Here is a 16,807-nt window from a genome sequence, read left to right on the forward strand (position 1 = left end):
CTATCAATAGTCATAAAAAACTAAGAATGCTCTTAATTTTCATTCTCCACTTTCACATTGTACTGATACAAAAATACCTTTTCAGAAATCCTACAAAAAACTAACAAATAAAAAACAGGAACAAGGAGATCGTTGTGGGAGGTCAAAGGTTATTTATGTGAAGGATACATTGGTGTATTATATTATTGAACATTCAAAGAAAATAAGTAATCAATTTGAAAGAAGAATAATTCGACTTTCTTAAAAGTTACATGGTAAGGGCAACAAATTCGAAGACATGGACACAGAGGTTTTTCTTTGTTGTTGTTCTCAATGTACTACGTGATTTATAAACTCAAGTATTGATTAAGTTATAAACTTTTGAACAAAAAGAAAAATGCAGACCAAGAGAAACTTCAAAGTACAAGGACTAGACAGCAAAGCCTATGGGAAGGAACATCATGAAGTGTGTAACACAGATGCTGAAATATAAGTTACTAGCTGTTTCTTTATATTTCCATTTCAATACTTTACTATAAAATAGTTGTTATTCATCTGTTTTGAAGTTCCAAATTCACATCCACGTCCACATTAAATTAAGCTCCCTGTGTATAATGACATCAAACATCTCACAGGTGAAAAATTTTAGTAATGATTTTATGTTAACCCATGCAAAAAAATAAAACAGTGCAAGAGTCAGATGTGGACTATTAATGCACAGATAAAACATACACTGTCCAAAAGAACTAAGGAAATCTTTTTTAAAAAATTTAAAGTAAACATGTCAAGAAAACTGGGTTACTACTAAACAGCTATCAACTATTAACACCCAAATTGCTTACATTAAATAGATTTCTCAACAAAAATATGTTAGACCTTTTAATTCCCCGTCTATCCTTCCCATACCCCTTCCCACCCCAACTCCCAAAATGCACGATTAGGGATGAGCAGAAATTTGCAGAACACCATTTCAGCCTTGAGTGTGAAACTGAAGATGTTTATTTAAACTTCAGTTACTGGGCACTGTCCTTCAGGCCTACTAGATCTGACACTCACACTCACTGTTCCTCCCCCTGCTACTGACCGATCGGCTCCTGATTGATCTGACCTATCAGCTACTGTCTGGTTTGTATTAGAAACCAAAAGTCTCTGTTGGGTCAAAGAGCGCTGTGCAACAACTGCAGAAACATCTTCACTCTCACTACTGGCTTCAATTCAGTTTCTTCATTGGAATGTCTGGTACCCTGCCTGAAGATGGCGATTCATGATCTTCTTCTCCTTCCCCTCCATGACTCCTTTCAGCTATGCTGTCCCCACTGAGCTGTAAATGAGCAGAAGAATCTTCCTGAATCAGAGGAGGGTGTTGCAGGACTGGTTAACTGACCATCTATTGTTAAGGGCCTTACAGAAGATGACACCGGAGGCTAAGCCGAAGCTCCACTCTCTGCTGATACACTGTCTGCTCCATCTGCAGAACTCTCTCTTGCTAGGTTTACAGTATTAGTGTCACAATCCAGTCTAAGTCCAGCTACACCCTTCTTTGGTAGCTCTGTTATACCTTTCTTTGTTATATCTTTCTTTGTTATATTTTTCTTTGGTATATTTGTTATATATAATCTTCCTGCGACGTCCATGTTCATTTCTCCTATATTGAACCATAGTTTCAAGATCGGCAACATATAGAAACCCAGGAATTAACATCTCAGTGTTCTTTTTACCTTTGGAGAAAGCATCTTCCAGCTCTCTACTAGTATGTCATCATTTCTTTTGTGTCCCTACCCTCTATGGTTTATCCCCTGTTGTCACTGCATTTGATGTTGGTACCCTGGGTATTGTATATACATTTATCTGATTTAGGGAAGGGAAGGGGAACAACAAAATGGTGAGACAAAGGAGAAAAGGCAAGCCAATGCAACAGTGATACTCACAAGATAATATGTTGGAAATGATCTGTACAACTTGGGGGGGATAGGGGAGAGAAAGAGGAAGAAAAATGAGGGAAGGGGTAACAAGTTAGACAACAAATGCAGTCACTACCTTACTTATGTAACTGTAAACCCTCTGACACCACTTTGATAATAAAATAAAAAATAAGTAAAAAATAAATACTGTTTTCTAACCTATTTATGATGTACCATGTGATTTTTATTTTTATCCCATCTCCCCCCCCCAAAGTTGTAAAGTTCATTTTTCGACATAACGACTTGTATATCTCATTGTTGCAATGGGTCCACATGTATCCCTATTTAAATGATTTGTTTGTTTCCTTCCCCTCCACAAATTATACCAACATCAAAAACAGTGAAAGCAAGGGTTGTACCATGGGGGAAGGACATACAAAACAACAAAAAAATCATCTTATAAATATGTTAGAAACAATTGCATGAAAGAAAAAACATTTGAATACTTATCTTGGGGTTCATTTCACCTAACATCAACTTATCTGACCTTTTCTGCTCGTCTCAGACATATACTAGTTATTGCAAATAAAGGAAACCATGGGACCTATGTTTCTTTGGGCCTGGCTTACTTCACTTAATAGAATTTTTTCCAAGTCTTTCCATTGCCTAACAAATGGAGCAATGTCATTCTTTCTGATGGAGGCATGGAATTCCAGTGTGTATATATACCACATTTTCTTGATCCATTCATCTACTGAGGGGCATCTGGGTTGGTTTTATTTCTTAGCTATGGTAAATAAACTGCAATAAACATAGTTGTGCTGGTAGCTTTAGTATGGTCTTGTTTGGGTAAATGCCCAAAAGTGGAATTGCTCCATGTGGAGTCTTTTGAGGAACCTCCATGCTACTTTCCAAAGTGGTTGGACATGTTCACACTCCCACCAACAATACAGTAAGGTTCCCTTCTGTTCACATTCCCTCCAGCATCTGATGTTATTAGAGTTCTTGATTACAGCCATTCTAACTGGGGTGAGGTGGTATCTCAATGTTGTTTTGATTTGCATTTCTTTTATGGCTAGGGAGGTTGAGCATTTCTTCATGTGTCTATTGGCCATCCTTCTTTCCTCTTCAGAGAAGTTTCTCTTTAAGTCTTTAGCCCACTTATTTATTGGGCAGTTGTTTCTTTGAGGATTTGTTGTTGGGGGATTTAATTTTTTGAGTTCCAAGTATATTTTAGATAGGAGACCCTTGTCCCTTTTATGGCTAGTGAAGATCTTCTCCCAATCCATGGACTTTCTATTGATCTTGCTAGCTATGTCCTTTGCCATGCAGAAGCTCTGCAGTTTCATGCAATCCCATTTGTCCAACCTTTCTTTGATTTGTTGTGTTTCTGGGTCCATGTGATTTTTTTGTTGCTTTGCATGTTCATCCCCTACGACCCTTATTTTCACTGTATTTGATGTCTGTGCCCTGCATCTTGCATACACACTTCTCTAATTCAGGGAGGGGAAGGGAAAAAACCAAAATGCTTAAATAAGGATACAGGTTGACCCATTGTAACAATGAGATGTACAAAACACTGTGTTGAAAACGAAGTTTACAACTTTGGCTGGGGAAAGGGGAGATGTAATTGTGGAGGTTGGAGGGAAGGGATGGTAGGGGGAAAACAAAGAAGGAGGCAAGAATGCTCAATAAGAAATGTACTCATTACCTTGTTCGTGTAACTGTAACCCCTCTGTACAACATTTTTACAATAAAAAAACATACAAAAACTAAATTAAAAAGTTACATGGACTACTATTGGTACTGGAAGGAACATTACCCCCACCTCTCCCATCCCACCCCCACCTTGGGCAGCCAAGGTGGTTTCAGGAAAAAAATTCTTTAAATATACTTGTATTATCTGGAGGTTGATTCATTGTCTTACATAATAAAAATTTAATGACTTCATGTATTATTTGCAAGTACCATCAGTAAACTTAGTTAGACTCAATTCTATATCCAACCTGAACCTTCCAACAACTATATATATATATATATATATATATACATATACTATAATTTTAATAATAATATTGGAAAAACAGCATAGCACAGAGTTACAATTATAGGTTCCAAAGTCAACTTGCTTGAAATTGGATTCTTTGAATAACTTATTTAATCTCTTTGAGCTTTAATTTTATTTTTTATGAAGAATTTTTTTGCTGCATATTAATATGAGTTAATATAAGCAATTAAAAAAGAACTGCAGATATAAATATGTATTTTTGTTATATCTATAAGATTTTTTTCTTAAAGCAGTGTCACAATCTTTTATAAACGCAAAAAGGGAAATAATAACTAGTCTCTCCAGAGATTAGAACTCATTTTTCCTTAGGATTAGGGAGAAGAGAGTTGTGACAGGAACAGAAGGAAGAATATACAGGACAGTTACTAAACAGTCCTAGTTAACGTTTGCAAATGAAGTTTTTCAAAGGAGGAGCAATAAAAAATTTAGTGTAGAGGTGAAAAACACCTTTGCTCCTGAACATAAATTAAAAATTAGTTACAGTTTTAACATCCAAACAACAGAGACTGAAAGTTTCTTATATCTACTGCTATACATAACAATGCTTATAACAAAATATGCTGGTTATCTCGCAGTTTCTTTAGGCCAAGAGTGACTTAGTGTGATCTGTTTCCAGGTCCCATGGGGCTTCAATACAGGTGTTGTCCCAGGATGCAGTTTCAGCTAGGACTGGAACAAAGAGTGCTTGGCTTCCCAGCTCCTATGGCTGCCAGCAGCTCCTTGTGAAGCTACAGTGATGTCCTTTGTTTCTGGCTGGCTGAATTACAAAAACTGCCTGCCACTTGATGGTTGTGTTCTCCACCTGGGAGCTCACAGTATAACATCTTGTTTCTTAATGAAGGTAGAAGGAGAGAATTTAGCGTCCTGGTCAAACAAGTGGTAGAATCGTATGTAATGTTATCACTAACATTCAACAGCACATGTCCCTTTGGTTAGAAGTTACAGATCCTGACCCAAAGGAAGGAGTTACTTGAAGGTATGAAAACTTTGCATAATGGGCTATCATAGAATCGGCATAAACAGATAACAAATACATTTACAATAGTTTTAATCATCTAAGAATTATGTTATCACTTTCCTGTGGCTACTACAAAGTCAAAACTAAAACTTTTCCTCAGCTTTAATAATGACACAAGCCAAATAGTCTATATCTGCCCTGGAATTTTTTTTTCCCTGATCAATTTTCCTTAGAAAGAGATGTGTAGTCATTAAATAATACCATTTTATCTATTTATTTTAATACATTCCAGTAACTTCTGTAATAATCTAAGGAATAGAATGAATCATTATTCCATACAAGAATGTCTTTGGACAATTAATATATGCTAATTTAAAATGTATGCCATAAGGACATTGTTAAAGAGAACAGTCAGCTTTGGATGAGATTGTGAATTTCCAATGCTTATTCAGCTTTTCTGGTTTTCTCCCACTGATGTCATAGACATCCCATAGGTGAAAATGGGTTCCCACACCACACCACGATGCCACTGCTGACCTGTCTAATTATAGCAAAAGTCATTCCATGCAGCTTCTCTACATTTTCCATTCAATCAGCAGGAATGTCCTTTCCATTTGACTTGTAAAAGCACCCTCCTAACACCTGAGCTAAATGAAAATTAACATGAGAAGGAATGATTCCATCAGGACTAAGAATTAGAAAGAAAATATTCAGTTTATAATATGTATTCCATAAATCAGTGCATGATTGGAAGCAGAGGAACAGGATGACATAGTTTAAAAAAAGTATTGCTTTGAACTGACTCTGATGATGTACAAAACATTTTGTGCAGGTTTCCCCCCCTATTAAAAAATCAATATCAGTATCTGATTTTAAAAGCAATTTGTGTTAACTTCTTGAAGCATATTTTTATATCATGTCATCCATGTTTTATTCCAATCATGGGAATGCAACATAATAACAATTAATATCCTTGAAGCCCCCTATAATTTTTATGTCAGTTCCTTTCAGTAGTTCTGTTTACTGGTGAATAGTAATTTCATACAATGAGAACATGAGAAAAATTTAAAGATGTGCTTTCATCTTGCATCTTTTCCCTCACCTTTGTGAAAGAGAATAAAATGTGCTAATGTTTTACTGGTACTAACTTTACTTACTCATAGAATTCAATGATCCTTCTTAACATTTCATGTAAGAAATAGCTGTTTGATAATAATGATAACAACTTTCTCAGAGCAGATTAAATTATTCAATGTATAGGTTGTTTTACCAGGCTTTACATTAGGAGATTTAAAAAGATTAAACACACAACACACACACACACACACACACACACACACACTCTCTCTCTCTCTCTCTCTCTCTCTCTCTCTCTCTCTCTCTCTCTCTCTCTCTCTCCCTCTCCCCCCCCCTCTCTCTCTCTCTCTCTCTCTATCTCTCTTTCTCTGTATCTCTGTATTTGTCTCCTCACTCATTTTTTGGTAAATAATATTTTGTTAATCATCCACCACCCAGTGCCTATTGCCACAACTTCTCTATGTGATGTAAGCACCCAGATTTAGGATAGGGCAGGGCCAGTCAGCAATATTCATGCAATGTTCTTTAGCATGTCCCTGTGATTTTAAGTGGGAAGAGTTATGTTCCTGCTAACTTCAGATGACTTTTAAAGGGGAAAAGGACATCACATTGCTACCTTAGAAGTCCAGAGAGGGTATAAAAGAAGAAGAGTTTGTCCACAATAAACCCAGAGGTGCCTGTTTTGCAAAGTTAATCTCACTGGCTTGCATTTCACACACAGACTATTTGTCAGCAGATTGCTTTCTGTTTATTATAACTCTTATATTCCAGAAGAAGGGAATTGGCCAAACCAGTAATATAAATGCATTGTATGCTCTACCCTCCCTTCTGATGATTAATTCCACCAGTGGTATAAATTTGCATGAATGAATGTCAGTGTGTTTTCTGCCCTCAACATTTCCTGCTGGCTTCAGTTCAGCCCTGCTGACATTTATTACAAATAATAGCTAAATATTCCTGATTTAATAGCTGCAGTGGCCCCACATCTGAAGGTGATGTCTGTAATAAAAGAAGACAAGACAAGCTTATAGCAAATACTAATCAGATTGTGTTTGCACATATAATGGAGAAGCCTCACAGATAGACCCACAAAATGTAATGGTTGTTTTTTAAATGCAGCTGCTAAAAGTCACAGTTCAAGAACATATTGGTTGCTTTATTTCTTTTTTCATTTCTCTTCTTCCATCTCCGTTAAGCACCCAAGGCTTCTGTGCACAATCAAAATTGAATATTATTCCCCTTTTTATCTGGAAAAAATGGGACACTAAACACAGAAGACTAGCTGTGTCCTTTTATTCATCTTTTGTTGCCCTTTCTAAACAACGGGCATTGTCCCCTGATAAATTCCATTTTCTGCCTCTTATTCAAAGGTAGTTTACACACCAGCTCCAGTGATTCTCACACAATGCGATGACTGGCAAAGATACAAATAACTTCCAAAGTTCTTTCAACCTGTTGACCCAGGTGTCCCTTCTGAAAGGTATAAACTAGCCTCCCATACCTCTTACAATTGCTAAAGGAGACTATAAAACCTGAGATCACAAAAAGAAGACACACAGTACCCACTAAAGGCAGGTTTTAAAAGCCTTTGGGGATAAAAGGTGCTTTTCTCTTTATCCTGTCCAAACTTCACAAGCTTCCACATGAAAACTGAAGAAGGTCAAATTAGCATTGTCTTTACCTTGACATTTAAACACTTAGAAATTTTACTCACTTGGCATTAATTGTGAATAACTTTATGAAAATACAACTTTTTCTACTGCCTTCATTTTTCTGCAGGTTTCCTTCCAGAGTAAAAAGTTATAAAACTAGAGGTATTTATAGATGGAAGAATATAAACATTCCAATAAAAATTTATTTTATTGACAGACATTCCATCTGATACATAAGCTATTCGACCCTGGAAATAAAAACAAATTATATTAAGATCTTACTCAAATTAAGCTAAAATAAAAGAAAATCTACTTCATATGAATTCTGAGCATCATGGACTCAGGCAGAGATTAGGGGTGAAATATTTTCCTAAATGCCCAATGTCATGTCCTAGTCTACTGGCCCACCTAAGGATGCCACAGACTCTAACTCCTACTCTCCTCTGATCCACCCATGAACCCATTAGGCTAAAAGGTAGTGAATATAAATTTGAGGCTCACTGATGTTTCTAAAACTGCCTTTGAATTTCTGCCACTATTAGAGTGGCCATCAATGGCTCCATGATAATCAAAATAAGATCTTCAGAGTCAGGAATCATTTTACCACCTACATATTCAGAGACATTAATGTTCTCAACTTATCACCTTTTTAGCAGAGTTTCTTCCCATTCTGAATTGATTTGTTCATTGTGATCTTCAGAAATAAGCAGAAACTTATTTGCATTAACCTATAGACTTATAGAATGCTAGATCTAAAAAGAGAATCTATAAATTATTTTACAGAAGAGAAGACAGAAGCCCAAGACAATGAGGTGAGCTGTCAAAGGACTCAAAGGAATTTGAATTGTCGTCCTGTCTTAAGTCCTAGGTAAGTGCTTCTTCTATTAGACTTTTCTCCATGTACCCATATCTTGTAGCTTCTCTTCTGGATCAGAAGCACCAATCATTCTTATTTGCTTCATCTGTCCACAGCTGCAAAGCTTAATCAGTGGAGTGTTAGATTTTGAGAGCATTGATCCATCTAATCAAACATTTTCATCCCTGTATTATGTTGTCAATGAGCTTATACAGCTCACAGACAAACTTGATGGAGCCATCAGTTTCTAATGTAGCCTTCTTTCAACCCCTCCCCACTAGGATGAGAAACCTTGCTCAGAACAATAAAAAAAACAAAGACCAAAAAAACTGAATTAAAAAAAAACAATCTCATATGCACTTCCCATTGTGACCTTTTAAATGGTCAGCATTTAGTAGCTTGGCAAATAGGTTGCTGAACTTCGTGTCTTTGAACATTTTCTTCCATTTTCATCACTACTAATCATGCACTTTCTAGAAGTGAGGTTCACACACTTAAGACACTGTGTTGGAATTCCTCCATCTCCCATCATTTGCCTTCACAAATGTTTAGCTTCACTAAATGTAAATTCTGGTTCTGGGTACATATTATATGAATTTGTGTTAGTATCTGTCTGCTATGCTCTGATCTGGAATACCATTTTCCTACCCCATTTCTGCTCTGTTCAGATACTGTTTCTTCTTTGAGTCTTTTCTTTAATACAAACCAGATATGATTTCTTTCTACTCTAAGCACTTAGTGCCCTTTCTGTCACTTCTGTTTTCACAGCAATTATATATCTTCTTGCCTCCATTTCAGTTATGTGCAATAGACCATGTATTTGATAATACGTCTTAACGCTGCACTTCAAAAGCATGGAGCCTTATTCATCATTGGAAAAATAATTGTGTGTGTATTTTTTAAAATACTTATCAAGAAACCCTACTGTTTAATCCTTAACAGCAATATTTGTTGTCATCACAAGAGCAATGCATCTCTGTAGTGTGATGTTGAAACTTAAAAGAAGCATATGTTACTTCAATGTCAGGAGAAGATATGAAAATTTAGGATACATCAAAATGAATGTTAGGCTCTCTAGCATGCTGTCCCTAGCATCACCTGTGTACCTGAGACAAGAAAGGGGACCTAAAGAAAGCGAATCACAAGCAGGTGATTCAAAGATTGACGCAGACAGAAGAGCCATATGCAGTCATAGTCTGTATCACCAAAAATCAATGGTCTGACAGTTGTTAGGGGAGCTTTCTTTTTTCTCTCTCTCTTTTCTGAATGAACAAGCATGTTTTGTTTAGAAGTCCAAGGAGCTATCTATTGTACTATATAGCTAGTCACCGATGGTTGGGGGCCAAAGGTGACCATAGCTGAGAACTGACCCGAAAGTGCGCCAGCAACTCAACTATCCATCCCCCAACATCTCCGCACATTGTTCCAAACTCAGCAGGAGGGTATCTAGGTGAATAGTCACATGTTTCCATGTCTGGTATCTATAGCAAGCGTCAAGATTCTTGTTAAACTCTAAGGAGCCAAGATTGCTACAAGAATTTTTTTTAAAAATCACTCCAAGGCAACTTTTTTCAGTTTAGATTAAGAAAAAAAAACTTGTACCCTGAAGGCATAGGATAAATTTTATTAGACAAATCGGAAAGAGATGATAATGCTGACATTAGACCAGAAAAAAGGAATTATAAAGCAAGAACTCAGAAATGAAGCAGCATGTATGTAATCTGTCCTCCTCCATTGGGGTGTTATAGAAAGTCAGATGGTCTAGAACACACACTGACTCTTATCTCCGCTGCTGAATCAGTTATTGTCCTCCTGCTCAACATAAAAGTGCTGATTTGAGCCTCTTTAAGAGTAAACGATTTTCAAAGAGGTAGCTCGCCTTTCTTCAGGGCAGTTCAGCCTATACTTCTCAGGCTTTAATGTCCTTATAGGTCACCTAGTTCAGCTATAGATGCTGAGTCAGTTACCCCTGAATTCTGATTCCTGGGTCAAATTTTCACTAAGGAAGACCCAAGCAATAGAAAACTGGAGCTGGACATATAAAAGAGACACATTTTCAATTTAGAGCCTAATGTCTAAATTGAGTATGAAACATACATAATTACATACAACTATGTAACTTAAACATTATATTATCTGTAATAACGTACTGTATTATCTCACATCTCAGAATATGTTATTATATTCCCTTACCATCACACACGCAAATGCCTTTAAATCACATGTATTCCATACTTATCTCTTGCTTTTGTCTGCTTATACTCTTTTAATAGGCTCCAAATGAGAGATGTTCACTTCACAGATTTTAATTACCTGAAATCCTTTTTCCTTATTGATTACCAAGAGTAAAGTAGCTTTTTGTGTTAACCTTTCAAAGCGTCCAATTTAATTTATGAATGCAATATTTTTCCACTCAGTGTGTATAGATGATGCATAACATTTCATACTACCTTTTTTAAAAGCCTATTTTAATTACCCCACAGAAATATGCCTGGGTTAGAGAATTGTGAGGGTCTATGAACAGAATTCCAACAAATGAGTCCAATGGCCTCTGGAAAGCAATTGTTATCTGTGGAAGATAAAGCATTCCCTTAGCTGCTGGGGAAATTTGTTTTGACATTGCATTAGGGTTAAATTGGCTATGCCATATTCCATAATAGCATGATTCCATTTGTATTTTTGTAAACAGCAGCCTGGTTTTCTGGATACCTGCATTTCGGATAAGGACTGGCATTAAGCCTGAAGGTATCTTGGTAAGAGGAAAGGGGCTTTGCTGGTGAGGTCGTTCAAAGACATTTGGACCCAGGGCTTCCTTTACTACAGTGGTGGCTATGCAGGGAAATGTGAAGGTCACACAACCAATGCTGCTTGATTACATTTACTTCTCTGTGCCTTCGGCAACTGCTTATTTTTTCTGGGCTTTGAAATTCACACAGCAACTTTATCCTCTCAACCCAATCAGAACGCTTTCAAGCAAACTATTCTGCAAAGCACAAAATCAGGAAGAAAAAAAAAAGCTAAATCAAACTCAAATGAAAAGCAGTGATAGGCGGCTTCCACAAAGTCCACACAGGGAATCAAGGTCGCTTTTAAACAAAAATATTGACATAGCAATTTAAAATAAATACCATCTTCATCCGCTGAACACTTTATTATTGGTTCACAGGACTGCAAATGTAAGGACACATTCTTCTCTGAAACATTGCCAAAGGCAAACCTCTTAAAAAGCCAAACATTGTGACATGTTCTTAAGTAGCTTGCCATCATGTCGATTGTTGCGTTTGGTATAACTTAGCGCCTGCATGTTCATTAGGCCTACATTTTGCAATTAAGGTACATATGCTTTGCTTCTCCAAATGTCTGAAAGCCAGGTGGAACAAGTCAATCGCTCTGGTGACATTGAGTATTTCTCTAACAATGCTGAATTCTAGCTTAGTATTTTGCATAGTCTGTCTATTATATAGGAAAATGGAATTGCCAATATGTCCTTTTGTGTAAAGCTGTAAAAGCTCAGAAGATCTTAGCAACTACTGGCTATGTCACTGCTAAGGTACATGAAGCAGATGCCTACAATTATCCTGTTTAAAAGTTACATTGTAAAAGACCCTTCAAATAAAGCGCTACTGCCAGTAATTGATTTCATTCAACTCTGAAGGTCTGGCAGAATACTTCCCTCTGATTTTCTGTCACCCAAACATACTTTATGCTAGAAATATTGAGAAGGACTTCTTTTTTTTCACTGCCTTTTCATTCTTTAAAGTGCTTATAGAAGTCAAGTAGTTTCTATATTGATATTTAATATTTCTTCATATATTTAGAAAGCCAAATACAAATGGATTTCACCACACCTTGGGACAAACAGTGCCTATGGATGGGAGGGATACACAGAGCAAAGTACTGACCTGAAGTTAAAAGGTAAGTTTCAGTTCATTGGAAACTTAAAATTGTGAGCACTTGGGCAACTGACATGTTAGGTGTCAAGTAGCTGAACAAAATATGGCTTCTACAAATAAATCCCAGGAAGGCTGTAGTTTTGTGACCTTGCCCAATCTACCTCTTTGAGGAGGGCCCTGGATAACTCACATCATAATGTCAGGAAGAGCTAATTAGCTGAAAGCTATATCTCAGGTGAAAGGGCAATGGAAGGCAAAACAAAGATTGCTTTAAAATTGTTCTCCCTGTGTCTGCTGGACAGGGTTTGGGGAAGATTGCTTAAAGTGCAAAAGCTCTTTCCGATATTTCTGACAGTTAAAGTACTCTAAATTGGAATGCACTTTATAACAGAATAAAGAAGAAAACAATTTCTGGAGAAAGATGATGGTTATGAGTTAGTAGTTTGTACTGTAAATACCCACACAACTTGGTGAAATTTTTCTTTAAAACTTTGAAAAATATTAGATAAACATGATATATAAACTCTCCCATGTTTTACTTCTCACTAAGTACCTCTGCCCAATCTCCCTCACTTAATTACACCCAGCTCAGCAACATCTTTCATGGAGTTTTGTTTTAAGAAAAGCCTTAGAAGGACACTGGTTGTTTATAATTTCCAGTAGATTAAAACATAAAGATCAGAAAAGAAATGGAAAGATGTGAATACTGGAGGACTTATGATTTATCGTCCAGACAATGAAGTTGAATAAACACTAGAATAGGAATCAGATAATCCTGCAGTTCCAACCAGTAGGCACTTTCCAGTTAATTAAGGTGACTTCATCTTGTTGTAATTTCCTCTTGTATCAAATGAGGGGAATTATCTACAGCTAGTTTTGAATTCTTATATAGTGACTATACTTTCACGTGTCTTTTTGCATTTTCAAATGCTAGCATCCCCTTCTCTCATCTGGAGTAGTTCATCCCTTTACAAATGAAGGGTGTGAACATCTAAATCTTTCAGCTATTATTTAACTCAGAAACTTCCATCTTTAAGCAATGAAAGATATAACAGACATTCAATGAAAGATATAACAGACATTCAATGAAAAATATAACAGACATTACAATAACCTAAGAAATATAAAGGAAAAGAATGATCCTAGAACACTCAGGTATTTTTGTCTGCCAAAAACATCTCCATTGGGATAGAATCATGGCTAATTGTGGAAGTAATTACCTAAAAAGTTTCAGGGGTCATACAAACACACACACACACCAGTTATCAGATAAGGTGCCCACACCACTTTAAGAAAATTATATTAAGTGAAGTAAGCCAGGCCCAAAGAAACATAGGTCCCATGGTTTCCCTTATTTGCAATAACTAGTTCATGTCTGAGTCAAGCAGAAAAGGTCAGTTAAGTTGATGTTAGGGAAATTAACCCTAAGATACATATTCAAATGTTTTTTTCTTTCATGTGATTGTTTCTAACACATTTATAAGATTATTTCTTTGTTGTTTTGTATGTCCCTCCCCCACAGTATAACCCCTGCATTCGCTTTATTTGATGTTGTTATACTTTGTGGAGGGGAAGGGAAAAAACAAACCATTTAAATAGGGATACAGGTGGACCCATTGCAACAATGAGAGGTACAAGTCATTATGTCGAAAATGAACTTTACAACTTTGGTGAGGGCGGGGAGGAGGGTTGGGTGGGGGGGTGGGGGGAGGATGAGATGGGAAGGGGAAACAAAGGAGGAGGCTACAATGCTTGATAAGAAATGTACTCATTATCTTGCCCATGTAATTGTAACCCCTCTGTACAGTATTTTCACAATAAAAAAAATTCAAAAAAATGAAAACTATAAAAAAGAGATTAACACCCAATGTGCTTAACCTAAGATTCTATAGTAATTCACATTAGCAATATATTATTATGGAACTAATTGATGCTAAAACCACTTCATCTATTTCTCAAGTAAGAAACTTCTGGGTAGAAAGCACTGACAAAAATACTGAATTTTTTTTTTTTTTGGTCCGGTCGTGGGGCCTGAACTCTGGGCCTGGGCGCTGTCCCTCAGCTCTTCAGCTCAAGGCTAGCGCTCTACCACTTGAGCCACAGCGCCACTTCCGTTATTTTTCTTTTTGCTTATGTGGTGCTGAGGAATCGAACCCAGGGCCTCAGGCATGTAAGCCAAGCACTCTACCACTGAGCCACCTTCCCAGCCCAAAAATACTGAATTTTTAAAAAAAGAATAAAATGAGGATCCAGCAAGTAAGAGATGATTGTTTCACATAAGAAAACAAAACTTGAGCCCAAGAACTATTTACATACTATTGTCATCTTGAAGTAATTAGATGTTGTAAGGATAAATATGAAATGCATTCAGTTAACCAAATTATCTTATCAAAAATATGAATCATATACTCTAAATGATTCTACACTAAATCAGAAAAATTCTTCATGATGTAGAAGCAATTATTTAGTTAATTTAAGAGAAACATCACTTGAATCAGATGTTCAGGAATAAGCTTGTCCTTGTATTTGTTCTAAAATACTAAGCGAAAGAATGGAGACAAAATCATCTAAACTATAAAGTGAAATAAAAGAGAAGAAAAAGGCTACATGTAGTAATGCATTCCTCTAAGACCAGTACCCTAGAGAAATGAAGGAAATTAGGACTTTTAGCCAGCTAGCAGTACATAGCAAGACCTATCCACTAGAACTACCTCTCTCTTCCCAAAGACAAGACAGAAACACACACATGTGCACACACACACACACACACACACACACACACACACGCACACACACACACCAGACAGACACACATAGAGAGGGGGGGATGAGAGGATTGAATTTTAAATGTCCTTTTTCAGTTTTACAAAAAAAAATCCCTTGATTATGCATGCAAAATAAAAAATTAAAGAAAATGAGTTCAGAGCATCTAAATACCACAAATAACTCCAGAATTATACATGGAAATAATATATTTCAAAGCATGTTAATTCAAAGTCCTATCTTAATTATATCCATTCAAAAATTGTAAATATGTAAGTGCTAAATGCAGCCAGGTTTGAAGATGATGCAGTACCACTTTCATAGTCACATAAAAACTGCAATTTGCTTCCAGAAACTGAGGTGTCTTTCCTGGGATTATTTAAATTGCTAACACTGAAAATACTAAAACCTAATACCATTTCCCAGAATGCCTCATAACTGTATCATATTTTAAAACTTTTCTATTTCATCAAATTCACATGTGTATACTGGACACCAAGTTCTTCCTTTCACATGGTATGTTCTGGGTAGATGGCAGGAAAGATCTTCTCTTAAACATACAAATGGAAAGGTATTGAGTGCACACCTGATAATATAGGAGCCATACTTAAAGTTGAACTATCTCTAAACATCTCTAAATATTTTCCCTCATGTCAGACTCTTATCTTACTTTAGACATAATAATCATTCAGCTGTCTAAACGAAAAATATGATGAAATATTAGCCATTCTTAGCATTTTGTTTTTCCTGTTTATTATTATCTTTTAGATAATATATACAGATGAGTTGCCATTTAACAAAGCAGTTCATGAATACAACATATCTTGATCAATGCAGCCTTTTTTATGCTGCTCAGTTCTGTGAGTTTCTACTGTCACTTTGAAAAAACATAGCCAAAATGCTTCATTTCCTGGCGGTAACTGTATTCCTTCTGTACAGATTAGGAAGAATAGTCAAGAGAACTGTGAGAATATTGTTGTATGAATTAAAATTCACACAAATCAATGAGTAAATGCATTGATGGGGAGCATGGCAAAATATCAGCATTCTTTGTACATGCTGCTAGTATATTCTAATTATGTTGCAACTAGTAAATATTACACGTAATATTTGTCTCAGTATTTTAGAAGTAATTATTGCCAAACATTCAGAAGCTCAAAATATATATACTAAAAATGTCTTAATAGCTTACATATACATTTCATCTGTGCCTTTATTGCAAAGACTACCAAGTATTTCTAGTCACAGAATTTTAAAACCAAAAAATAGCTTAAGTTCTATATATTCCAGGACAGCAACAACACAGCACACACAAAGCTGACATTTACCTTTCCTAAACCCAAAGCAGACAACACCAATCAATTTCAACTCTCTTTTCTACTGAGCTTTCTTGTTGTTTTCCAATGCCTATCCACACAGCATTCTAGCCTGCGCCTACCAATCCATCACATTTGGTTCAAAAGAAGCAATAGATTGCTACCTTTATTGCAGTCCAACAACCTTAATATACTAATAAAGAAACTGAAGTAATAAGAGTGTAAGTAATTCCTTACTTGGTATTCCATGAGTTTTGCAGTAGAGCTAGAATTAAAAGCAATTCTGAGCTTTTATAGCTGTATCTTGTTGCCTTGAGGAACTTTTTTTAATAGTAAGAGACAGG

The 16,807-nt window shown here is 36.2% G+C and overlaps 1 pseudogene; it reads right to left on the reverse strand.

Annotated features, from left to right (window-relative positions):
* Positions 1 to 981: 981 nt before the first annotated feature.
* LOC122117291 lies at positions 982 to 9,963 on the reverse strand (annotated as a pseudogene).
* Between the last annotated feature and the right edge of the window lie 6,844 nt (positions 9,964 to 16,807).

Source organism: Dipodomys spectabilis, unplaced genomic scaffold (assembly GCF_019054845.1).
Source record: "Dipodomys spectabilis isolate Male_0828 unplaced genomic scaffold, ASM1905484v1 ptg000140l, whole genome shotgun sequence".
NCBI lineage: Eukaryota > Metazoa > Chordata > Mammalia > Rodentia > Heteromyidae > Dipodomys > Dipodomys spectabilis.